Raw genomic sequence first — 27,802 nt, 5'->3', positions numbered from 1 at the left:
ATCACAAAGGAAACTAGAAAATATTTTGACCTTAATAAAAAAAAAATCTCATAGGATGCAGCTAAAAGAAATTTTAAGACAGAAATTTATAACTCTAACTGCTTACACTAGAAAGAGATTAAAAAGCCCAAAATCAATGACTTATGTTTCCATTCTAAGAAGATATATAGCAAATTAAATACAAAGTAAATAGAATAAAAAGTTAATGACCTACAAAATGAACAAACAGGCCAATGATACCAAAAGCTTGTTTTTGTGAAGATCAATAATAAACCCCTGGCTAAACCAATCAAGGAAAAAGAGAGAAGACACAAGTTATCAATATTGGGAAGGAAAAGAACATATATGTCACACAGGAAAATTTTAAGAAATACAATAAACAAGATACGTTAATAAACCCAACAAATAAAATTGACAAATACCTGAAAATACTCAAATTATCAAAACCGAAAGAAATAGAATAATCTGCATTGCCCTGCACCTGTTACAGAAATATAATATATAATTTAAAACCTCCCCACAAAGAAAATCCCAGACCCAGACAGCGTCACTGGTAGATTTCACCATAAATTAAGAAAAAGTAATACTAATTCAACATAAACTTTAAGAAAATAAAGGATAAAGCAATTCGTTATCCGAGACCAGAATCATCTGACTATACTCATACCAAAGCCAGTAAAAACTTAAAAACAACTATTAAGCAAAATCTTTCATAACCATTGATGCAAAAATCCTTCTTTGAAAAATAGTAGTTGATGGACTCCATCAACATATCAAAAGCCTAATATACTCTGACCAAGTGAGGTTTATCCTAGGAATAAAATTTTGTTTTAATATTTTTTTTAAAAAATCAGTGTAACTAAAAAAAAAAAATCAGTGTAACTGAGTAAAGAAGAACCATATAAAAATCTCAATACATAAAAAAGCATTTTAAGAAATTCAACACTTGTCCATGATAAAAATTTCAACAAATCAGGAAGAGAAAAATTCCTGCACCTAATAAAGAGCATTTTATAGAAATCTACAACTAATATCATACTTAATGATGAAAGATTAAATGCTTTCCCCTCAAGATCACAATTGGATGTCCTAGCCAGGCCATTAAGAAAAAGGAACAAAAGACCTACAAGAAGGAAAGAAATAAAAAGTTGTCTTTATTTGCACATAAAACAATGTGCAAATTAGAAAATCCTAAGGAATCTTTAGAAAGCTACTAGAACTAATAATTTAGCAAGACGATGAATATAAGATCAATATACGAGAATCAGCTGTCTTTCTTTCCATATGCTATCAGCAGCTGTTAAAGAAAAAAATTTTTTAAAATACCATTTAAAAAAACATGAGGTCTTGGGGATCCCTGGAGGGCTCAGCGGTTTGGTGCCTGCCTTCTGCCCATGGCATGGTCCTGGAGTCCTGGGATCGAGTCCCACATCGGGCTCCCTGTGTGGAGCCTGATTCTCTCTCTGCCTGTGTCTCTGCCTCTCTCTCTCTCTCTGTGTGTGTCTCTCATGAATAAATAAATAAAATCTTTAAAAAAAAACATGAGGTCTTAAAAAATAAATTTAGTGAAATATGCATAAAATCTCTATTATTAAAAATACACAAATGTTGCTGAAAGAGCTGTACAAGTGGAAAAATATACTATGTTTATGGACTCAAAAAATATTAAGATTCTCTTTCTCTCCAAATTATATAGATTCAAAGTAACCCCAATCAAAATGCCATGCCTTTTTTTTTTTTTTTTGCAGAAACTGACAAACTTACTCACTTTAAAATAAATGTAAAGGACCTAAAACAGCCTCAATGCTTTTGAAAATAATTGTACCAAACTGAAGCATACTATTTCCCATGAAGACATGATGCATTTCATGTTCTTGAGTCTAGATCATTGAGGATGGTGTAACTTCAACTTGGTGTCCTCTCCCTCTCAACATTCACCCTTGAAACTTGGCAGCCATGCCGCGAGGAACCATCTTAACATTGAGAGGCTATATGAAGAGTGGCTGAGAGTCCCAACTAAGGTCCCCTAGTCAACAGCCTGCATTATCTGCAAGCTATATGAGTAAGCCTGCAGACTATTCCAGTCTCTAGTCTTCAAATTTCCCAGCTTATGCCCCAGACATCGTGGAGGAGAGAAACTGTATTCCTGCTGTGCCCTGTCCAAACTGAGGACCCCCAGAATCTGTGAGTATATTAAACAGTTGTTTTATGCCACTAAGTTTTAGGGTAATTTGTTATGCAGCCACAGTAAATAGGATACCATGTAGTGAAGCAAAATGTTTTGATCAAAACTGCCTATCAGCCCTAACTGAAAATGTATTCTTGATTTTGTTTGTGCTCAAATGACATGTCTAATGATGGGTCATGTTGTACCTTCCCATTTATTGACATTTTACTTTATTTAAAAAATTTTTATTAGTTTCAGAGGCAGAATTTAGGGATTCATCAGTTGCACAGAACACCCAGAGCTCATTACATCAAGTTCCCTCCTCAATGCCCATCACCCATAATATCCCTTCCCCCGGCCCCCTCCAGCAACCCTCAGTTTGTTTCCTAGAGTTCATTGTCTCTTATGCTCTGCCTCCCTCTCAATTTTCATCTTATTTTTCCTTTCCCTCCCCTATGTTCATCTGTTTTGTTTCTTAAATTCTACATTTCTTAAACATTTGTTGAACATTTACTATGTATAAAAACTCAAGCTTGCTTAAAAGTAACTTTCCCAAGGTCTTTCTAAAACTAACTTCCTTGTACTTACTCATAGCACCATAGCTGCTCCTATACTGGTGTAACCACCCCGTACTGGGACTGGTGACAGATTGACCAACTCGAATATTTTAGTTATACCTCTGAAAATTTACATCCCCATCCAGTTCTATGGTCTTTTTTCTTGCCATTACTTTTAGCTCTCTTGATGCCTTCATCTATCACGTCTGCTGTGTGTAATACCTCCTACTCTGGAGCAATTCTCATCTCCTTGGCTGCAGGCTAATTAGTGCTGCTGAGGGAAGTCTGTTGGGCATGTTGATGAGTACTGCTACAAACACCTTGTATCCAGACTACTGGGCCCTTGAAGCAACCTAGCAATTTCTCCTCACATCTCCCTTCCATTCCTCAAAAGTGCTATTACAAACTCTCTCTGCTCTTTATCATTACTGTCCTCAGCAGGTGGCTCTTCCTTCTTTCTCCAAAAGAATGAGGCCATCAGCTGAGGGACATCCTCTGCTTCTTCCTCTTGCTTGCAGACCCAGCTCTACCTGCACCCCTACTTCCTTTAGTCTCAGTAGAAGAGGAGCTCATCTCTCATCTATGTTTTAGACCTGACCCCCACCTGCTGCTTATCAAAGAACTCACTCCATTGGTACATCCTTTTTCTTTCTATTAACTCTTTCCCCCCAGCATAAAATGGTGACATCCCTCCCACCTTAATCTCAACTCCTACTCCACATGCCCCTTTACCTACCCGTCTCTACTCTTCCCAGTCTAGCCTCTTGGAAATTATTCTATATTTACTCTCCCCACTTCCTCACTACCCAATCCTTCCTCAGCCTACTACAATTTGGTGTTTATCCTCACAGCAAAACTGAAAGTGCTCTGGCCAAGGTTCCCACTGATTTTGAGGTTGGCAAATTCCATGGACATTGTTACTCTTCCATCATTTGGCCTTTTTATAGCATTTGAAACCAGACAAAACCATCTCTCTCAGCTTCTGTGACCACATTATCTACCTCTCCCTCCTCCTGGTTTCACTTTCTTGGCCTTGGTCCATCCTTTCTTCCAGGGTAAGTGTTCCTCAGGATCCTAACCTTGACTGTGTCTTATTTTCATTGTTATCTTTAAGCATCATATATTTTTTCCAGGATTTCATCTGTTACCTACACGATGATGATTCTCAAGTCTTTCTTTTGTTCTGATGCTGGTCTTAAGTTTGAGACTAAAATATCTACTACTACTACTACTACTACTGCCTACTGATTATCAATATTTAGAACTCAAAGACTCCTCACATTCAATATATGCAAGACTCATTTATTCTCTTGGACCCACCTGCCATTGGACAGTGTCTATTTGAATAAAAGAAAGAGCATGGCTATCCAACTAAGTCACATGAACCAAAAATGTGAGTCTTTCCTAGAATTTTCTCTTTCCTTAAGCCTTATACCAGCAAGTCCTACTGATTGACTTTTCTTATGATCTCTTCTATTTAGCCTCTCTTCTCAATCTGGTACTACTGCTAAAACTAACTCAGGCACCTACCTCTTTGTGTGGATTACTGCAATTTCCTAGTTAGTTCTCTCCCCTTATGTAGCCTCCTCCACAGTACTACTTGACTGGTCTTCCTAAAATACAAATACTGAGTAGCTCTACCTAAAACCTACCAGTAGCTCTCCAGTGTCTAGACAATACAGAGGCAAACTTCTTCGTACTGCTCATAAGGCATTCATACCCTAACTTGTGTATCTCTCATCCTCCCTTCTGCCTTAACTCCAACAAAACCAAATTACCTGCTCTTTCCTGAACATGCCTTGCTAATAATTTACTGCTCTGCATCTCCACACATACACTTTTATCCCTTACTTCCAATGTTCCACCCCACTAAGTCTATTTGTGAATAGCCTCATTTTGTCACAATAGAATTTGTTACTTTCCTCTCTGTGCTATAACAGGGAATGCTTACATTTTTATATTTATTACACTGTACGTTAATTTCTTACTGTGGCTTTAACAAATTACCTCAAATCTTGTGGCTTAAAACAACACAAAGTTATTCATTTATAGTTGTGACAGTCAGAAGTCTACCATGAGTCTTTCAGGGCCAAATTAAGGTGTTGGCAGGGCTGGTTCCTCCTGGAGGCTCTAGGGGGGAAAATCAGCTTAGTGCCTCTTCCATCTTCTAGAAGCTGCCTGCATTCCTTGGCACATGGCTGTGTCACCCCAATCTCAGCTTCTTTGGTCACACTGCTTTCTCTTGTAATTAAATCTCCCTCTGTCTCCGTCTTATAAATAAACCCTTGTGATTATGTTAATAATCCAGATAACCCAGAATTACCTCCTCATCTCAAAATCCTTAATTTAGTCACCTCTGCAAAGTCCCTTTGGGATGTAAGGTAACATAGTCACAGGTTCCGGGATTAGGATAGGAACATCTTTGGGGGTAGGGGAAGCATGATTCAGCCTTCCACACATTCTAACAATCATTTTATTTGCGTGCCTCCCTGACTGCACTGTGACCTCCCCTTTAGGGTAGGTTCATTTTTGTCTTCTCGGTATCTGACATATGGTAATAAGTTAACAGAAGTCTGTTAAATAAATCTAACAAAGGATTCATGTTGGGAAGTAAGACCGGCCTAGTAATGTGGATCAAGATACCAAACACCAGAAAAATCAAACATCAAAATTTCAATTCTATCCTAAAGCAGTAGGGCAACAGGGGGAACCATTATTAATTATACATTCCCAAGACCAGGAAAGACGATGAAAGTGGTAATTAAGGGAGATAAAAATGCCAGTAGTCAGCAGAATAAATTAAAGACAGGGTGGGAATGGAGAGAACCCAATAAGAAGATTCTTGCAGTAGTTAGGCAATGGGGAAATCAGCATGTGGTTGTGACGATGGTAAGGGGGAATGGAAAAGAGAGAGGTACAAGAACGATTCGTGTTATTAAAATAAGGTAACAAAGGATTGGTGGCCCTACTGCAGAGCACTGAAGAGACCCATCTGACCACACAATCATCCTCACATTGTACTTTAAACTCACTTTATTTTCAGAGAAATTTTCTGACTTTTAACATAGAGAGTAATAATGCTTTCACCAAAACTCATTTGGACATTCAATATTATTCTATACAATCTATTTAGGTAACATATATGAAATCCTAATATCATAGGAACAAATATGTAACATAGACTAATCTAATACTCTAAATCAAATTGTAAGTCAATTCTATTCAAGTGGATGATTTTTTTCAGGTAGAATTTGATTTTTAAAATTTAATATTGTTGAAGTGATGATAGCCAATATAAAAATTCTATTTTGAAATACTTAGTTACTAATCATTTAAGGGAAATAAGGAACAGGAGAAAAATAAAAGCACTGCCAAGTATTACAGATGGTGTTGCTTAATACAATAGGCTTGTCAAAACTACACTTATTGCCATACACACCATCCCATGCCAGTTATCAATCCCATTGTCTCTCAGCTCCAAACCCACCCATGACTGCCTGCCCTGAACCACTGGAGCTGGACTCTAAATATTTTTCCAGCTGGCACAAAATCAAACTTCCTTGAGTAGAGGGCAAGGTAGGGACACTGGAGGAGAGAGAGGTTTGCCTTCCTGGTCCCAGTGTTTTTCTCATCAGGCTTTTGCAGTGTGTGCAGTTTATCCACAGTACCCAGTGGCCAGGATAGAGTGAGCTCCAGCCATGCCCTCTGCAATAAGGTTTACTTATCGTCTCTTACAGCCCTGCTGGAAGAAAGGCCAGCTGTCTTCCTGGAATGTTCATTTTGGCCCTTTGTGGGTAGTAGCTGTTCTCTGTGTCTGTCATTATTGTATTTTTTGAAGTTCTCCAATTCTGACTAGCCAGTTCCCTACTATTCCAATTTCTTGATGATAATTCTTTTTATTAAATTTGCCTGTTCAAACTACTACTTGGTTTCTATCTCCTGACTGGACTTTGACTGACATACCATCTCCATTTCCATTAATGACTGACATACCATTTCCATTAAGGAAAAAAAACCCAAACTGCTCTGACTGGGCTCTAAAAGGCCTTTGATGTGACCAGATTATCTGAAGTGATAAAATATTCACTCTGGATACCAAGCGAATTCTTTGTCTGAAATGACAGAAATTAAACTGGTCACATATAGAATCAAAGGAAAGATAGACATTGGTTTTAGAATTTTTTAGATTCAAACATTTTTAAATGTATTATAAAACCAACAAGAGCATGTAGGCTTCGTTTTATGAATGTTTTGGTTATCAGTCTATACCTGCCTATTCTGATGAAATCAAACTAGCTCTGCACTCAGTTCTGAGAATTTTATGATGTGTTCCAGGGCTTCTAAGCCTTCTGGTGGCCACCCAACCCATCACAGACAGATGATGTGTTCTTCCAAACTGTTTTATAGACCTAAAACTCTCACTAAAACTGAAGAGCATTTTACAGTTCACAAGGTAATCACTACCTATTTCCTTATACCCTATGTGTCAAAACTATATTATAATAAAAAGCCTACCTAAAATACTTTATCTTTTGATTATAAAAAATATTAAAATTCAGTTTTAACAAACAGTGCCAGACTAGATTTTAGTCTCTAATTGAAGAACACAATACATATTTTAGTCTATTCACAGTGACAAATTATTCACTGCTGTCATATGTAACCTGAATTAGTACTGAATTGGGGACATTTGATCTGATGGTAGAATTTTAGTACTGCTTCAAGAATGAAGTAGCACCAGCTACTACCACCTCACTCAAATATTAAGGCAACAAAGTTTAAAATTTTCCTGGTGATGCTGATTAAAGGTGGCCAGAAATTTCTGTCATCTTTCCTATTTAGAAGAGTGTTCTCCATCCCCTCCCCTTCCAATCCAGGTGGACTCGGTGACTTCCCTCATCAGTAAAACATAGTAGAAACAAAACTGTGCCAGTTTTCCTGTGAGCCTGATGGGGTATTTTCTGTATTACTCACATTTGTGTCACCATATCACTCTGGCGTCTGGTTGAGATTAGTTTTCAAATAACTGATTTTGGGGATGACTAGCCTAACAGTTGTCATATTTCACTTAAAAGAAGACCTACATATCACTTTACTGGAATCTGGGTCCTTTAACTATTCTTGGCTTAACTTTTATGATTATTAATTACTTAGTAGGATTTCCCGATAAATTTCCATCATTTTAAAAGTATATTGGTAAAACCATGATTAATTCCTTTTACTAAAGTGTTAGCAATATAGTAAGACAAAATACATGCTTCAAAAGAACTATACTAATTCATTTACTTTGATTATCTTAAGAGAAAACTCCAACAGAAAGTAGCCACCATGTAAAATCTGAACGGGAGAGGAAAATCACTTGATCTCAATTAGTAATCCTTAGAGAAATTTTAAGAAAAAAGCAAACATAAAAATGTCCTCAAACTAAATCTAAGTCAGAAATATATGCTAGGGAAAAGAGGGGTTTCAATTACTAAACTAGCCAGATGTCAATATGTGGTAAGTTAGAACATAAATGAGCCCATTTTCACCAAGGCAGTGGTCCTTACTAGACACATCTCAGACTTGTGAGTGGAAAATTTATCAGCCACCCTGGGGGTAGAGAGTTTGAAACAAGACATTTGAAAAAGTATGTTTGACTTTTTTATTTTTAAAGATTCTATTTTTAAGTAATCTCTACCTGCAACATGGGGCTCAAACTTATGACTCTGAGATCAAGAGTTGAATGTTCTACTGACTGAGCCTGCCAGATGCCCCTGACATTTTATGTATTTGAAAAACAGAAAGAAAGAGAGCACAAGCGGTAGGGAGGGGCAGAGAGAGAGAGAGGGAGAGGCAGACTCTCCCTGAGCAGGGGGCCCAACGTGGGACTCGATTCTAGGACCCCGGGATCATGACCTAAGCCGAAGGCAGACACTCAACTGATTGAGCCACCCAGCCAGCCCAACGTTTTTTATTTAAGAAAAAAATTTGGAAATTTGTTTTGTCTATCAGTGTTAGAAGTAGTAAAAATTCAGGTGTTGACAGAACCCAGAAAAACTACTTTAGAGTAGATTTTTTTTTTTTTAGAGTAGATTTTAAAAAAATAAAAAGGAAGATGAGATAATGAAAGTAAGAGAAATCATAGAGATGGAATTGAGGTGGGCCAGATGAAGATAACTCCAGGATGAATCCAGGAAGATTCTCAATGGAGGATAGGGAAATTATGGACCACCTACAAGGTGCTAATTGTGATTGGAGATGATTCACAGGCATCATCACCTTTAATCTTGGCACCAGCTCTGGGAGGACAGTATTATTACTGTCACTTGACACCTAGGAAAGCTGAGGTTTATGAAACTGGAGGTCACATCACACAAAACAGATTTGAAATGTCTGACTTCAACTCTTCCCATGCTTTTTCTACAACAATGGATCTGTAAAAAAAAAAATCACAGGGAAATCTTTAGCTATAGTTCACTTGGTATTTAACCTCAAATTTTCCTTGGGTTTAATAAGAACTCAACAGAATTCCTGTACTTAGTCTTGTGCAAGAGACTCATGTTTTCAAATAACACAGGAGAGAAGATGACCAAATTAAAAAGATAAAAGTTAGTTTCCAAAGCTTAGTAAAAAACCAAAGTAAAACAAAACACTGAATGAACAAATAATTACAGTGAGGATACAGGAAAAGCTTGGTAACATTTTCATTCATATATTAGAAGTGTTAAAAAAATACATACACATTAGAGAGACAAATTGGCAAAGCTTTTCAGAAAGCCTGCATTGCTTATTGACTCCGTACTAAAAAATGAGCAATTTGGCCATCATTCCTCAAACAGTAGTCTTAACGTTTCCTGGCAGTTATTTCTGAAGAGTAAACAAAATAGATAAAATCTACCTCATTGATAGGGAGGAAATAGAAACAAGCCAAGATAAAGGCAAATACCACAGACAACACAAGGCCAATTCAAATAGACTAGTGGAATTTTCTCCCAAAGGCATTTCAGAAATGGCCTTTCTCATGTCGTTAACTTTATATGCATTTTGAACCAAATGCCTCTTCTCATTATTTCTTAAGTATCCAGTAAAGGTAGCAAAACAAGATTTACCTGTGTCCTGAGTTGCTCTCCTTACTATTTACTATCAAGAATGAGAATCTGCAGTCTGGATTACTAGATTTAGAGCTATCTATGTTTTATTCCTATCTATACCCAGCCTAGCACTTAGCATTCTGCACAGAATAGGTATCTAATGAGTTGTCTCCAACCCCCCCCTTCACCCCCCCCCAACTGAACAAATGCTTCTGTGAACTAGCAAACCAGATTTCCTACTAGGCAAAATATACAAATAGTTGGGACAGATGTTTTCCCCTGACCACATGAGCTAGCAAAATCAAATTGTTTTATTCTCTTTCCCTTGAGACAATGTATACCTATTCCTCCTACATAAAGCATAAATACAAAGTTTGATAAATTTTCTGTGAACTCATCTAGGTAACTAGCACCCAGAGCAAGAAACAGAGCATGACCAGCATCTGAGAAGCCCCCATATCATGCTCCCCTCTCAGTCTTTGCCCATCCCCCCTAGAGGTAACCACTATTTTAATTTCACACGTCATAGATCAGTTATACTGTTTTTAAACTTTAAATAAACGGAATCATAGGGTAGGTAGCCTTTTATGCCTGGCTTCTTTGACTTATCATTTTGCTCAAAGTTTTATACGTTCTATGTTTAAACAAAGGTTCATCCAAAGGTTCATCATTGCTTTTTTTTTTTTTAAGATTTTATTCATTTATTCATGAAAGACACACACACACACACACACAGAGGCAGAGACACAGGCAGGAGAAGCAGGCTCCATGCAGGGAGCCTGACTCGGGACCCAATCCCGGGTCTCCAGGATCACACCCCAGGCTGCAGGCGGCGCTAAACCGCTGGGCCATCGGGGCTGCCCTTCTCATTGCTTTTTAATACCACACGATCTGAATTCACCACAATTTGTGCCATTCTACTGTTGTTGGATATTTGAGGTATTTCTACTTTAGGGCTATTACAATTCTGCTGAAAGCATTCTTGTATGTATTTTTTGATGGACATATGTTAAGGCATTTCAGTTGGGTATATGCCTAGGAGTGGAATGCTACATCATAATGTATTTATATGTCAGCTTTCATTGATACTCCCAGTTTACCAGAGTGGTTGAAGTAATTTATGCTATTAGCAATAAGAGTTCTGGCAGCTCTCTTCACCAACACTTGGAATTGTCTGTCATTTTAATTTTTAGCTATTTTGTTGGGAATGCAGTGGTATTACATTGTGGTTTTATTTTTTTTTATTTATTTTATTTTTTACATTGTGGTTTTAGTGTGCATGTTTCTGATAACTAATGAAGTTATCTATCATTTATTAATCACTTGGATACATTTTTTTCCCTGAAATATCTTCCAAGTCTTTTCTCTATTCCTGAGACTTCTTTTTTTTTATTCTTTTTTTTATTCCTGAGACTTCTTTTTTTTTTTTTTTTATTTATTTATGATAGTCACAGAGAGAGAGAGAGAGAGAGGCAGAGGCACAGGCAGAGGGAGAAGCAGGCTCCATGCACCGGGAGCCCGACGTGGGATTCGATCCCGGGTCTCCAGGATCGCGCCCTGGGCCAAAGGCAGGCGCCAAACCACTGCGCCACCCAGGGATCCCTATTCCTGAGACTTCTGATCTGTCTCTGGGTTTGCTGCAGAATTTACTTGAGGATACCTAGACTTGGCTTCTTTCTCATAGGAGAAGGGTCACCACCCCTCCTACCCTAACTAATTACATGACCTCACTATAGCTACATACAGAACAAGCTCACACAGCAAAGCAGTCTGGATATACTAGAGTGTTGGCCAGGTAAGAAGGGATAAACATGTGTTTATAGCCCAGCTTTGGAATCCTGACCGTGAAAGTTTAACACAGCCTATTTACCCTTTACAAATGTAATTTTTCCCCAAGAGAAGAAACCTTCGTCCATTCAAAACTGTTCTTTTATGGTACCATTCCCCAGGATCTTCAGTAAATTCACAAAACTTACGTGATATTCCTTCATTCACTCAGTAAATATTTACTAAGTAAGTACTTGGTGCCAGTCACAGTTCTAGATGCTCAAAGTGTGAAGAAAACAAAAATACTCTGCCTCCAATTCTCTCTCTCTCTCACACACACACACACACACACACACTTTCCTTTTTTGTGGAGGGTGGGGTACATGAAGCCAAGGATAGCTAGGTTGTAGAATATAAAGGGTAAGGGCTCTGGAGTCCAAAAGATAGACTAACTTGGGTTTGCCTGGCTCTATCACTTCTGTACATGGATTGAAAACTTCATTAACTTCCCTGATCTTTAATATCCTCTGCAAAATGTAGATTTCTTCTTGCAGATTTCTCTGAGGATTAAATGAGATGACATATATAAACAGCACCTAAGAAAATGCCTGGCATTTTAAATAGTGGATGATCAGTACATGGCCACAATTAAAAAGGATAGGCTTTTTTCATTTGCTTATAGATGACATCTTTACTACAAATGGAAGCACAGAATTGCTTTTGTTTATACATACTGCTCTTTTTGATGTACTATTATTAAAATCATTTAACTCTATAATAAATTCTTCATCCTACTGGAGAGATAAACTGTTAAGATATTACAAAGTAACAGTTCATAAGAAAACATCAGCTTTTAAAGCATTAAGCTTTAACCCATTTGTAGGCTCAACTTCCTTCCTAGAGGGTAGGGCTTAAACCCTCTAGATTCAATCCCATAAACTGGCCATAAAGAAACTAAGCAATGGGAAAGTGGGACATGATGGAGAGCTGGTATCATGAACAAAGAAAAGAATCCACTCTAGGAAAACCATAAACAACCAACTCTAGTGTCCACTGAGTGTGGTGATTTCATAGTTGGACATGCCTCTTGAGGGGCCCTTGAAAGCTATTTCTGTGGATGTGTTACAAGACATATTGACACTATCATGGGCGTCAAGCCAGGGCAATTCCCAAACCCACCCAGCTTCCTCCACGTGGCAGAATAAGAAAGGGTTCAGTATAAATTCTAGTTCTAATTTTTATGGATGTAAACACTAAGTTTACATAGTGAACTGGGAGAGTGCCTAGTGTTCACAAAAACAAGCAGATATCACCATAGGACCCAGCAATTCTACTCTTAGGCATATAACCAAAAGAAATCAAAACATGTGTCCACACAAAAATACATACAGGCGATGTTTATTATTCACAGTAGTAATGTTCTATAAAGTCACATGAGCTTCTGAGTGAGTGGATATGGAACCACCACTCCCTGAGAAGATACAAGGTTAGGTTCTTGTGAGTCTCTGCTCACATTTTGGTCACCGATCAATACATAACCTTATTTTATGGGCATTTCTGTTTAAAGATGCCTTATTTAGTATGTATCATCAATCCATTAGCATTGAACTCACAGCTAAGAGTCCTTTAACTCCTGGCTGAGTAAAGCTTCTCGAACATGTGTATTCACTCCATAAGGCACATCACAGCCTTCCTGTGCTTAGGAATGCTAAACAGCACTTAGCACTATGTTTGGGGGCTATGTGAAACAGCAAACTCATCAGCAAAAAGCACAGAAATGCCAAACCGTGGCACTCAATAGACTGCAAAAAGGGCACTTGTGTACATGGCACGAGAGCCAAAATAAGAAGGCAGAGTGTAGCTGGTTTGACTTCAGCTGGGAATGCAGCCCTTGAGTGATTTAGGTTTTTGGCTGCTCTGCACAGGTCTATGAGTGACTGGGAGAGTGCCAGGAGTATCTGTTTTGGGGATACAAGTAAGTTTTAGTGAGCAGGCAAATTTGCAATCAGAATCGATGAGTGGGGATAGACTGTACATGAATGTTGATGGCAGGTAAAAAGTTGATACTACCCAAATGTTATCAACTAATGGATGAATAAAATATGGTCCATTCACACAATGGAATATTATTCAGCCATCAAAAGGAATGCAAACAGATATATGCTACAACATGGAGGAACTCTGAATACATGTTGAGTGAAAGAAGCCAGACACAAAGGTTACATATTACATGATTCCATTTATGTGATATGTCCAGAATAGGCAAATTCACAGAGGCAGGAAGTAGATTAATAGTTGCCAGAAGCTGGGGAGGGGGAACATAGTGGGTGTTTACTAATAGGTATGGGTTTTTGGGGGGAGGGTGATGAAAAGGTTCTGGAAATAACGGTGATATTTGTGCCTGCACAACTGAATATACAGAAACCACTGAATTGTACGATGTAAAGGAGTGAAATTTGGGGTGTGTGAATTATATCTTAATAAAGCTATTACTAAAAGAAAACAAGAAAATGGGAATGAATGAGGTTTTGTTAAAGCAAACTTCTTCTGAGTTACATGCCACAAACTGCATAGTGACCTAAAAATTACTGCTGATGATCCATCAGCTAACAAGTTGGTAAGTTCCATTAATTTTGTCAAAAGCAAAGCAAGACTCAACCTGACTTGAAAAAGTACGTATTACCTGGTCTTTGAGACTTACTTCCTCAATACTGATGCCAATTTTTAAACTGCTTCTTTGTTTGGCATCCTGGAGGTCTCTGTACATTTTCCAAACACATCTTATAACACCCCATAATATGATTCTGGATTGCTGAGAAGGCTCATTGCATAGGAACAGAAGAAGAAATTGTGAAAGGGGACATAAGAAAGAATCTGTATGTCCATTACAGGCATTGTCCTGGACACATCAACTTCAGAAAGAATACATATAGAAGAATTTGGAGGGATCCCTGGGTGGCGCAGCGGTTTGGCGCCTGCCTTTGGCCCAGGGCGCGATCCTGGAGACCCGGGATCGAATCCCACGTCGGGCTCCCGGTGCATGGAGCCTGCTTCTCCCTCTGCCTGTGTCTCTGCCTCATTCTCTCTCTCTCTCTCTCTGTGACTATCACAAATAAATAAAAAAATTAAAAAAATATTAAAAAAAAGAAGAATTTGGAAACTGGTTCCCTTGCAACTTATCCATGCCTGATAATTGCTTAGAAGTCTTTATACACCTAGGGGCACCTGCACCCAGTGTGAAGACAACCTGTTAAAGAACAAAAACTCCAATGTCAGTGTCCCCCAGCCCTTTTCCTTTCTCACCAGCAATTTAATTCAGACTTCCATCTGTTGGCAGGTCACACAGTTACTGTTTTAAGTCTACAACTATCATACTATCCCAAACAGGTTTTTTTGTTTGTTTAAGTAGGCTCCATGTCAGTGTGGAGCCCAATGAGGACTCTGAGATCAAGACCTGAGCTGAGATCAAGAGTCGGATGCTTGGATGCTTAACCGACTGAGCCACCTCAACTTCCACCTCTCAAAGAGGTTTTAAATTGCAAGGGGACAGACTGCCTCTTATGTTTCTTTGTATTCCCTTTATGTCACTGAGCGTGAATTTTGTCAAAAGGAATTTCACATGCATAAAATTTCACTAACAATAAAAACTACTCCTTGCTAAAGAAAACCAAGCAGTGTGGTATTCCTGTGTAAAAGATGAATAACAGTCCTGGATAACGAATACGAATGGCTCCTCAAAGCCCTCACATAGGAAAATGCTGAGCCCTCTGACCCTGGAAAACAGCAAAGACTGAGAAATCTCTGCATTCTTTGTGTTCCAGAAAACAGTTTCCTACATGCAAACATCTTCCCCAGATGACTTAAAAAGATTCACAGATGCCCTCCCCTCTGTTTACCTATGATAAAGCCACACAGGCCCTCCAAATATCCATTCTTTGACTCATAAGTGATTAGCCCAGCTGCTTGTCTATACTTTAGAACCAGAACAAGATGCCTGTTAACCAAAGCTTGGTGAAACTGCTCTCTCACTGGCCTTCCCATCTCCTTGTACTCAGTTCTTTCTGTAGCCTTGTTCATTCCTCTTGATAAAATAAAAACCGTTTTTTCCCCTCTAACTCTTGAGATAGCTGTAGATCTGTCAGGGTATTCTATTAGAATTGATCCCACTCCCTATTTTAACAGTCCCCTCCTCCTCCTTGAAAGAATCCTTTTCCTTACTAATTTGAAATCTGTGTTTTTACTTGACACATTACATAATACAAATTTCTTTCAGAATAATCTTGCTCACAGAAGACTTATGTCTTAGCCTATTTTCAGGCCTATTTGTACAGATGGTATAATGGTAACTCTGACATTCAATATATTCAAGAACTATCCCTCATCTACTTCTTCAGACTTAAATTTTAATAACGTACTCCAAAATTCTTGTGACCTGGTATACAGAATGGGTTTCCCATCTACTAGTTCCCATATATCAGAGACTATGCTTCCACTGAACCACCCAGATCTCTGCACCATCTACTTCCATTTCTAGAGCTTCCTGAGAAGTTTTATGAATCACATAATTTAAAAGCTAGCAAAATGCAGATCTGAAAGGAAATAGGTAGTTACTTATATGGGCAAAAAAACAAAAAGACATTATTTAAAACATGAAGCATAATTTAGTCCATATAGTGGAAGAGGAGAAAACTAACAAAGCTGCTTATTTCAGAATAAAAAAATGAACAGTCCCTCATCTCACAGTTTTTCATAGTGTTACATTTCCTGAATGTGATATTAAGATGAAATTGAATATATAAGCCAGGGAGCTTTGAGAGCTCTAGTATATAAACATGACAGCCATAACTAAGTCATAGGAGATGGGAAATCCAGATTAAGAGAGGTTTAGGAGTAAAATGATATTAAAGATTATGGCCAACATACTTTATGTAATATCAGGCCATGTTTACACCTGGAATTATAATGAACAAATATAAGTCATTTCAACAAATAGCTGCATACTTTCAAAAACAGAGATTGCAAACTTAAGTCTTCTCTGCATTTTTAAAAAGGTAAAACAATAAGAGGAAAGAAATCAGGATTTTCTTTTTTTTCCAGGGTTGATTTTACAAAGTTACTATAAACGCCTCAGCTTTAGAGATTAGTTAGCAGTTACTCACAGAACAGTAACTGCCAACAGAATTTGATTAGCAATTCAAATATAAACTTCACATTTGTAAAATTCATATCTTATTTTAGATATTGTTGTCCAGAAATGCTTGCTACAAATACAGTAAAATGACCTAATCATTAAAAAAGTAGATGGGTTTTTAAAGTTGACTCTTCAACCTCAAAAGGTTCAACAGAGTCACAAAAAAGGGCCAGAAGGGAAAATGGCCATTGAAGCAGTTTGCTAAAAGAGCACTCATAATTTATTGCCTAAGATCTACAGAAATATTTGATTTTCTATATAAAATTATGTACTTGAAAGGTAAATTAAAAACTTGGGGCACCTGGGTGGCTCAGTGGATTGAACGTCTGATTTGGTTTTGGCTCAGTTCATGATTTCATGGGTCATGGGATCAAGCCCTGCAACAGGCTCTGCACTCAGTGGGGAGTTGGCTTGAAGATTCTCTCCCTCTGCCCCTCCCCCCACTCGCATGTGCGCACACATGTACTCTCTCTCTCAAATCTTTAAAATAAATAAATAAATAAACAAAAATCTTAATGGGAAAACCCCTCTTAGGAATATATATTACCAGTGAGCCATACAGTAACTAAATAACTACTATGATCAGAAGTTATGAAAAGGGAGTATTTTGTTGAAAATTATTCACTAGGTGGATGCTGGTTTCTAGCAGTTTTTCTCAAACTACTCTATGAAATACAAAACCCTATTTTCCCCCCATAGAACCACTATTAACAGAGGTGCCTGGGTGGCTCAGTGGTTGAGCGTCTGCCTTCACCTCAGGGCATGATCCTGGGGTACCAGGATCAAGACCCGCATCAGGCTCCCCACAGGGAGCCTGCCGCGCCCCCTGCCTATGTCTCTGCCTTTCTTTTTCTGTGTCTTTCATGAATAATTAAAATCTTTTAAAAAAGAACCACTATTAACAAATATGATTTTTTAAATACTAGCAAACTTAAGGACTTCATCAACCATAAGAGTCTATGATTAATAACACCAGTGCTCAGAAATGATGATCTGATAACTCAAAGTTAAATTAATATTTTTCACATATATATGACATGGCACATAAAGGATAATTCATTAATGTTTGAAAGAATGGATCTTTTCATTTCAAATATTTATAGAATTTGATATATTAAATCTGTAGTCAAGACTTAAAAACACATGATCAAGCTGCTCAAGAATCCTATTTTATGGTATATTATATGACAAAAAACCCTAGAAGTATAAGCCTTAATCTCTTGGAATTTGCTAGATGATTTCTAACCATTTCAATTCCAAACCACAGTGGAAGAAATAGTGACTAAGAAAATGCAACTGCAAAGAAAATTTTTGGGAAATGCCTTCTGCATGCAAAAGGAAGAGATGGAATTTGCTTTGACGTGGATGGATCTGGAGGGTATTATGCTGAGTGAAATAAGTCAATCGGAAAAGGACAAACATTATATGGTCTCATTCATTTGGGGAATATAAAAATTAGTGAAAAGGAATAAAGTGAAAGGAGAGAAAATGAGTGAAAATATTAGTGAGGGTGACAAAACATGAGAGACACTTAACTCTGGGAAACGAATAAGGGGTAGTGGAAAGGGAGGTGGGCAGGGGGTTGGGGTGACTGGGTGATGGGCACTGAGGGGGGCACTTGGCGGGATGAGCACTGGGTGTTGTGCTAAATGTTGGCAAACTGAACTCCAATAAAATAAAAGGAAGAGATGGAGATTTATTAACTAGACCAGTAATTATTCCACATAACAAACATAAATTCACTAGCATGAATTCACTAATTCATAAATTAAATCTATTAAACATTCATGTTTCCTGAGGAAAACAAGTGACAGTTTTTAATTACACTATCAGTTACATTAGTCAGAGTTTACCTATACAGAACAATTTGGATTATTTGGAAACCAAAACCTGACATTAAAATGTTTTTGCCTACATGCCCAAATTTTTATGGGCTAATTATCCATTTTGTGGATGAGTGCATTGATTAGGAGGAAATTTTTTAAAGTTATTTTAAAATAATTGTTCATTAACAGAAAGTGCAAAAATAGCACAAGAGAGATTCTACATATCCTTAACTCAGTTTCCCACGTAGGCGAGCAAAATTTGTCACCCCAAACAGTGTTTCTTTGGCATGTGGACTATTTTAGGCTGCTCACTTTTTTTAAAAAAATCCTGGAGATCAATTTTTTCCCCTCGACATTTAGGTGGTTTCTAGAAGTAACCACTCTCAGAATATTGATATGGATCCTTCTAGTTCTTTGTGTAGGTTTTTTTCTACTTAACAAAATACAGTTTATACTGTGATTTCTCATTTTTTATTTAAATAACAATAGAGTTTGAGGTAGCTCTATGGCTTAGTTGGTTAAAGCACCTGTCTTGTAAATAACAATAAAGTCTGGAGATTATTTTATATCATTTATATTCTCCCAGGCTGGTTATTTATTTTTTTAAAAGATTTTTAAAAATTTATTTATTTGACAGAGAGATACAAGTAGGGGGAGCAGCAGGAGAGGGAGAAGCAGGCTCCTCGCTGAGCAGGGAGCCCAATGTGGGGTTCAATCCCAGGACCCCATGATCATAAACTGAGCTGAAGGCAGACACTTAACCAACTGAGCCATCCAGCACCCTAGGCTTATTATTTTCATGAAACAAAGAGACTTAACCAGTTTTTTTTTTTTTTGCCTTCCCCCTAAACTATCTAAAAAAAATTAGAGGATCTACTTCAAAAGAGAGCTATCATCATAGATAACTACAGTATAATATGAACTAGGTGCAGTAGACAACACCCTGGAATGGCCTGTTGGATCAAAGTCCTCTCTGTGTTCCACTGTTTCTGGACGGCCCAGCAAACACTTGTTTACCAAACATTTACTCTTTCCAGTCTTCCTATGAATTGTCTTTCTTCCCTTTGAAGTACCAGATTCATGCCCCTTTTCCCTTAAGTCTAGAATGACCTATATATCTCATTTCGCCTGTCTTTGAAAACTCATGTTTATATGGATTTCCTGTACACACATAGTTAAGTTTGATATTCTCCTGTTGATCTGCCTCATGTCAATTTAATTTTTAGATCAATCAGAAGAAATCTTGAGGGGATCAGAAAATTTTTCCTCCCCAGGACCCCTGATGGTAACACCTTACATAACTAACAATAGTACAATGTCAACACCAGGAGATGGACATTGGTACGATCGACAGACCTTATTTAAATTTCACCAGTTTTAAATGGACTCGTATGTACTGTAGCGCTACTAAATTTTATCACTGTGTATAAGTTCACGTAGTCACTATCACAACAAGAGATACGGAACTGTTCACAAAGACCCCTCCCATGATCCTAACCCTTCAGAGTCATACCTACCTCCCCTTCTCTCATGCTTCTCACAAAGTTTGTGATCCCTAATGCCTGACAATCACTAATCTATTGTCCAGTTCTATAATTTTATTACTTAAAAACTTATATAAAGGGAATCACATGGTTTATGACCTTTCAGAAATTGTTTTTAAAAAACATAGCATACATAATTCCCTTGAGAGCTATCCAAGTAGTTGCATGCATCAACAGGTTTTGTGGGGTTTTTTTGTTTTTTTTTGTTTTTTGTTTTTGCTGCATAGTTATTCCATGGTAGGGATGTAGTCCAATTTGTTTATCCATTTACCCACTAGAGGACACTTTAATTCTTTCTACATTCTAACCATTTCAAATGGAACTGCTATGAAAACTTGCTTGCAGGTCTTTGTGAGAACACAGGTTTTCCTTTCTCTGAGATGTACATTTTCCTGGAGTACAACTGCTGAATTGTTGAGCAAGTCTATGTTTAATTTTTCAAAGAAACTGCTATACTATTTTCCAGAATCACTTTATCCTATATATTCCCATCAGCAATCTATAAAAGATCCAGTTTCTCTATATTTTTTCCAGAACATAGTATTATTTTTTATTACAGCAGTTCTAATAGTTGTGGTATAATATCTTGTTGTGGTTTAAATTTATATTTCCCTAATAGCTACGGATGTTAAACATTATTTTCATGTGCTTGGTAGAAACTTGTATAATTCTTTTTTGGAAAATGTTCAAGTTTTTTACTCACTGGGTAACTGGATTCTTTTTTAATGTTGGAATTTTGCTCTTTATCTTTAAATTGTACACTTGGTATCATGTCTAAGAACTCCGTATCCTAGGTCCTGATGATTTTCTGGTATGTTTTCTTTTAAAAGCTATATAGTTTTATGTTTCACCTTCAAATCTATGATAAACTCTGAGGTAATTCTAAAATATTAGATTTAGATTGAGGCTCAATTTTTGGGCTATTGCTCTATTACCATTTGTTAAAAAAAAAAAAAAAACACTATTCTTGTGGCACCTGGGTGGCTCAGACAGGTATTGGACTCTCGGTTTCGATTCAGGTCATGATCTTGGGATTGAGATCGAGCCCTGCAGTGGGCTCCACGCTTAGTGAGGAGTCTGCTTGAGAGTCTTTCCCCCTCTTTTTCCCTCTGCTCCTCCCCCACTTGCTCTCGCTCTCATTCATAAATAAATAAATGCTTTAAAGAATTATTCTTTCTTCACTGACTTGGGCTTGAGTTTTTGCCAGAAATCAGTTGACTATACTTGTGTGGGGCTACTTCTGAGCAATCAAATCTGTTCCATTGATCTCAGTCTAGTCCTCTGCCAGTACCACACAAGACAGCTATATAAATCTTAAAAAGGGGTAGAATGATTTCTCTCACTTTATTACAGCTTTTCAAAAGTTGTTTTTTCTATTCCTGTTCTTTTGCCTTTCCATTTCAACAACAAATCTTCCTGGGAATTTAACTGGAATTGGAACAAACCCATAGATAAATCTGGGAAGAAATGACATCTTTGTTGAGTCATCCAATCCATGAAGAGTACATCTGTCCATTTATTTAGATCTTTGAGTTCCTTCATCAGAGATCTGTAGTTTTTACAAGACTTATAGATATTTTATGGGATTTATACCTAAGAATTCATTTTGTTTTTGTTTTGGGCAATTGCAAATAGCATAATGCTTTTAACTGTGGTTTCCCAGTATTCTTTGCCAAGTAAATAGAAATAAAGAAATATAATTGGTTTTGGTATGTTCATCTTATATTGCTGATGAACTTACTTATCAGTTCTAGAAGTTTTGTTGAAGATCCTTAGGATTTTGTATATAGGCTTTCATGTCATCTAGAAATGAAAAGTTTCATTTCTTCCTTTCCAAACTATATGCTTATATTTCCTTTCCCTGGTTTATTGTGATGATTTCCAACACTAGGCTGAATAAGAATGGTGGGAATGAACAGCCTTACCTTGTTCCCATTCTGAGGAGAAAAGCATTTTGAGTAAATTTTTCTGAAAAAAAAAAAAGTAAGGTCTATGTTTGTTCCTACTTGTTGAGTTTTTGGAACCAATTCTATGAAGTCTGCATCCTTTGTTGTATGTGGCCACTAAGTCTCTCTTGGTTAGTTTAGCTGTTGCTTATTCAGGGGCTGTGTGTTAGGGCATACCTTTAACCCTCAGGGAGTTGACAACTCTGCCTTAGCATTCAATTCCTACTTGCACAGCCTGAAAGTTGGCCACAGTTGAGAGCTTAAGGCCTTGTTAGGGCTTTTCTGAGCATATGCACAGTCCCATACATGTTCATGGCCTTCTTGATTCCCACAAATATGTTTGTAGTTTTTTCAGAGCCCCCACAGACCTCTCACTAACCAGTTTTTCTTTTTAAGCTTTTAGGTTAGCTTTCTGTTTGCCCCAGCTGTTACTCTATGGCCTCAGATAGCTGTGAAGGTAAACTGTCTCTGAAAATTTTCAACAGATGCCCTCAGGAAAAAGGTATTTTGTAGTAGGCAATCTCTGAGTCAGACCAAATAAAGACAAGCCTTGCAAGTGGGGTCCCTTTCAGGGAACTACCAGATAGATCAATAATGACAATTTCGTGGGCCAGAGGCTTTCAAGGAATTCTATCCCTGTTCTGCCTCCTTTGGTGGCTTCAAAGGTCCTGGTTTTCACCATGAATTCTGTGTTTTCAAGGTTACTATGGAACTGGAGAGAGGGAGATGGCAATGGGGCAAGTTAAAATGCCACAAAGCTCGCTGTTCTTAGCAAGAATCAGCAGTTTTTCCTGAATAAATTCTTCCTGTGTAGCTGCAAGCCTTTGGTTAACTTCCAGAGTTCTGAAAAAGTTGGATTCTATTTTTACTGGTTTTCCTCTTGCTTTTATGGCGAGCAGAATTGTCAAAGGTCCTTATACTACTCCAATTTCACTGACATCATCTGCTACCTGGGACCTTTAGAATGAGATATTCTTAGAGACTAGGTAAACTGGAACCCAATCTATATTCTTTCTAGAAGACAGTATTCTTCCAAAATAAAAACTGCCATTTTTGAACTTCTAAAATTGAACCATAAAGAAATGAGTCCTTTCAAGATCTGAGAACTGTCAATTCTGTTTCTAATTCTATATATCTTACCTTAAAAAAAAAATAAAAATAAAAATAAAAAAAAAGAATTTCTTAAAACGATTTACCTAAATTAATTTTGATACCTATTTTTAAAACAAAAAAAGTCTAATTTAATTAGTGGTTTAGTACAGTAAGAGATAAAATGTGCATTAATTAAAAGTTTTAAGATATTCATCAAGGAATTTCATTAATAGAGGCTGTGTATGTAAGTATGAAAATATCCTCTGATGAGAAGTAATATCCTAATATAAATTCACCCAGCTTTCATTTAATAAAAACTTGTTATTCATCTCATGTTCATAAGCATCAATTTCATTTTTTCATACGTGTGAAAGAAGAAGCTGAACTAGTTAGGAATAATATGCCTTTTTAGGAATCTAATAAAAGCTATGGACTTTCTTCCTACAAATGAATATATATGTTCATTTAATTCTGCTTACAATTTAAGAGGTTCTTGGATACCCCACAGCCTGTAAATTAAGAACTCCTACTGAAAAGAAATTATGATTTTATTGGGAAAAACAGAAAACAGATATTCAAATAATTACAATAATTTCACCTTCAGTGGAGCAAAGAGAATTTAAAATATTAAAACATAGAAGTGGTCTCCAACTAATACATAGTATTTCATTTCAAAAGCTAATTTGTAAATTATGTATTTAGAATTTATTATATGTTCTTATAAAACAATGTTAGAAACAATGGCTGGAGACTATTAAACCATAAGCCTCTTAAAAGTAGGTGCTCTTCAGCAAAAGATACAGTCAACAAAACTAAAAGACAACCTACAGAATGGGAGAAGATATTTGCAAATGACGTATCAGATAAAGGGCTAGTATCCAAGATCTATAAAGAACTTCTTAAACTCAACAGCAAAGAAACAAACAATCCAATCATGAAATGGGCAAAAGACAGGAACAGAAATCTCACAGAGGAAGACATAGACATGGCCAACAAGCACATGAGAAAATGCTCTGCATCACTTGCCATCAGGGAAATACAAATCAAAACCACAATGAGATACCACCTCACACCAGTGAGAATGGGGAAAATTAACAAGACAGGAAACCACAAATGTTGGAGAGGATGTGGAGAAAAGGGAACCCTCTTACACTGTTGGTGGGAATGTGAACTGGTGCAGCCACTCTGGAAAACTGTGTGGAGGTTCCTCAAAGAGTTAAAAATAGATCTGCCCTACGACCCAGCAATTGCACTGCTGGGGATTTACCCCAAAGATACAGATGTAATGAAATGCCAGGACACCTGCACCCCGATGTTTATAGCAGCAATGTCCACAATAGCCAAACTGTGGAAGGAGCCTCGGTGTCCATCGAAAGATGAATGGATAAAGAAGATGTGGTCTATGTATACAATGGAATATTACTCAGCCATTAGAAATGACAAATACCCACCATTTACTTCGACGTGGATAGTACTGGAGGGTATTATGCTGAGTGAAATAAGTCAATCGGAGAAGGACAAACATTATATGATCTCATTCATTTGGGGAATATAAAAAATAGTGTAAGGGAATAAAGGGGAAGGGAGAAAAAAATGAGTGGGAAATATCAGAAAGGGAGATAGAACATGAGAGGCTCCTAACTCTGAGAAACGAACTAGGGGTGGTGGAAGGGGAGGTGGGTGGGGGGTGGGGGTGACTGGGTGATGGGCACTGAGGGGGGCACTTGATGGGATGAGCACTGGGTGTTATGCTATATGTTGGCAAATTGAACACCAATAAAAAATAAATTTATAAAAAAAAGTAGGTGCTCTTTTTATCTGTCTTTGTATTATAATGATCTGTCCAAGTAAACAGAATATGTTAGGACCTCAGATGACCCTTTACAAAACCTATTTTACTCAATAATGTATTTGAATACAAATGCACTAAAATAAGAAAAAATATTGAGGCAATGACAAGGTCAAATAAACCACAAAGACAAAAATTTTTTAAAAATGGAAGTGATGAATCACTGAATTCTACTTCAGAAACCAATATTAACTAAGTAAAATTTAAATTAAAAAGTAAATTTAAAAAATAAAAAAGAATAAAGAATAGATTTTAAATTATGTGTTGCTTGAAAGAGGCTTAATTATTTTTTTTTTTTTTTAGACGAGAATGTAACAGTAAATAAAATTATTTCTAGATATTCTTATTCAAACTTACAGATTCCTTTTGTTTTAAATTTCACTTCAAAATATGTTTCTTCTTAATATAGCATCTCTTACACTTAGCCATGAATGAGGTCATTTTTTTGGACCTAACAGTTTGTAAATGGACTGGAAGGGCAAAAAGGATAAGATGTTTTGCCTGCAGTGACTGGAAAGGAGTTAGAAGACATTGGGAAGGGGAAATTGGTCAGAGGTTTTATATATATAAAATGTTTATTATATATATCTTAAAATGTATCCAAGTTAAAGTAAGATAGTGTAAAAATGAGTAATAAAAGGATATGGGGGGCAGCCCGGGTGGCTCAGCGGTTTAGCGCTGCCTTAGGCCCAAGGCATGATCCTGGAAACCCGGGATCGAATCCCATGTCAGGCTCCCTGCATGGAGCCTGCTTCTCCCTCTGCCTGTGTCTCTGCCTCTCTCTCTCTGTGTCTCTCATGAATAAATAAATAAAATCTTTAAAAAAAAAAAAGGATATGGGATGCCAGTGGAAGGAAGGAAGGAAGGAAGGAAAGAAAAGGAAAAATGGTGGAAGGATGTAGTGGAAATGGAATTTTGATTTTGCTTCTTGGTGCTAAAGAAGATGGGAAAACTACATTTTGGTGCCATGAATATAAAGGACAAGTGACACATTTTCATCTGAGTAACAATGAACCCTTATCAAAACCAGATAAAATCATGAGTAATATGTGGAATTCAACTGGTATCATGTAATACCTTAAAGGCTGTGGCCCAACCATATAGGATCAATGAAATGACCTGGCCTTGTCTTCACAATAGGACTTGGAAGACATTTATATAGCAAAAGCAATGCCGAAACAATGAAGGAGTGAGCCACAATTTCAGTGGCAGGCTCCCATATATTAGGTAAAGACAAGATACATTCAGAGACATGTACTACAAGTGAGCCCCCTCACATCCCACCCTTTTAAGTTTGGCATTTGATTGCTTAACTAGGTGACAATTAAAAAAAAGAGGTTCAGCCTGGCAGTCTGAGTCTGTAGCAGCAGAGATCCCTTGCTGAAAAAATCTGTCAATAAACAACCTCAGCCAACTGAGAAAGTAATCAATTGCCTCCCTAAAAATGTCTTTAGCCAAGAGAGATTCAGAATTAGGTATAACAATGAGCTAAATCAATATAAAATTGGTATATTGAGTAACTGATTTAGACTTGTGATTTTAAACTAGACTCTTACTAAGTTCATCAACAGTAACAGAACATTTAAGAGAAATAAAGATTCATCACATCTACAGGTTTAATAAACTAGGTTCAGGACCCAGGAAGGTTTTATTAGTTAACAACTGAGGTACAAAATATCAAATACAGTATATTAAACTTACACGCAGTAAAGTTTTAAGAAACTTAAGGAAGTTGCAAAACCTGCTTGGAAGTAAATTTTAAATTCTGCTAAATTTATAAAATAATTTATATAAAAAAGTAGTAATAGCCAATTTCGGAGGATAAAACCATGAGATCTAAAACCTCTGAATCTTACCATAATATTTTAAGGATTAAAACACTTTTAAAAAATCAGTTCTTGTTGTAACAACAATCTTCTATAATCAGTATATGGATAATAGTAATAATTCAAAGGGTTAAAAAAGTATTTAAAAGCAATGATCCTCAAGAAAGATCTACAGAAACAGATTAACTTAGAGCTCACAGTATGTGGGATTTTACTTTTCAAAGTTAGGATAACTGGATAAAATATAAATAGGCTACTCTGCCTTAGCTTTTCCAACTTCAACTATCAACTGCATTGTTCTTGGGAGATTTAAAACGAATAAAGAAGGATATCTTTTATTGGACAGTCAAAAAGCCTGAATTTAGAAGACAGGCTAATTAGAAAAATAAATATAATCAATTGTGCCAGCTCAAGTAGGAGCACATGTGAATTGTGGCTACGTGGAACCAGGAGTTAAATTCTATAAAAAAAAAAAAAAAAGTAACTTTATTTTATTTTTTTTTAATTTTTTTAAAATTTATTTATGATAGTCACAGAGAGAGAAAGAGAGAGAGGCAGAGACACAGGCAGAGGGAGAAGCAGGCTCCATGCACCAGGAGCCTGATGTGGGATTCGATCCCGGGTCTCCAGGATCACGCCCTGGGCCAAAGGCAGGCGCCAAAAAGCTGCGCCACCCAGGGATCCCCCCCCAAAAAAAGTAACTTTAAAATGCTTACCTACTGTTAAAAAATATTTACATATAAATGTGATTGTCCATACCAAGGTCTTAAAACCAAGTTTAAGTCCTGCATGTCATAACAATACTGATCTTTCAAATTTTCATATATACTCTTCTAAGTGACATAAACCAAATGTGATCTAGGAGTCTTTAGTTCTATTAGACCATAATCTTAAAGATGGTTAAGTTATGGATTTAGAAGGAATTCATCTTATTTCTTCTGAGCCTGCAATTATCATATCTTTG

At 37.0% G+C, this 27,802-nt stretch overlaps 1 protein-coding gene across 13 annotated transcripts in view; it reads right to left on the bottom strand.

The window, feature by feature from the left end:
* CASK (calcium/calmodulin dependent serine protein kinase) overlaps positions 1-27,802 on the bottom strand; it is a 350,134-nt gene that overhangs the window by 253,663 nt on the left and 68,669 nt on the right. The window lies entirely within an intron of this gene.

Source organism: Canis aureus, chromosome X, assembly GCF_053574225.1.
Source record: "Canis aureus isolate CA01 chromosome X, VMU_Caureus_v.1.0, whole genome shotgun sequence".
NCBI classification, from domain to species: domain Eukaryota; kingdom Metazoa; phylum Chordata; class Mammalia; order Carnivora; family Canidae; genus Canis; species Canis aureus.
The sequence above is the reverse complement of the archived record's forward strand: the minus strand, read 5'-3'. Positions and strand labels throughout refer to the sequence as shown.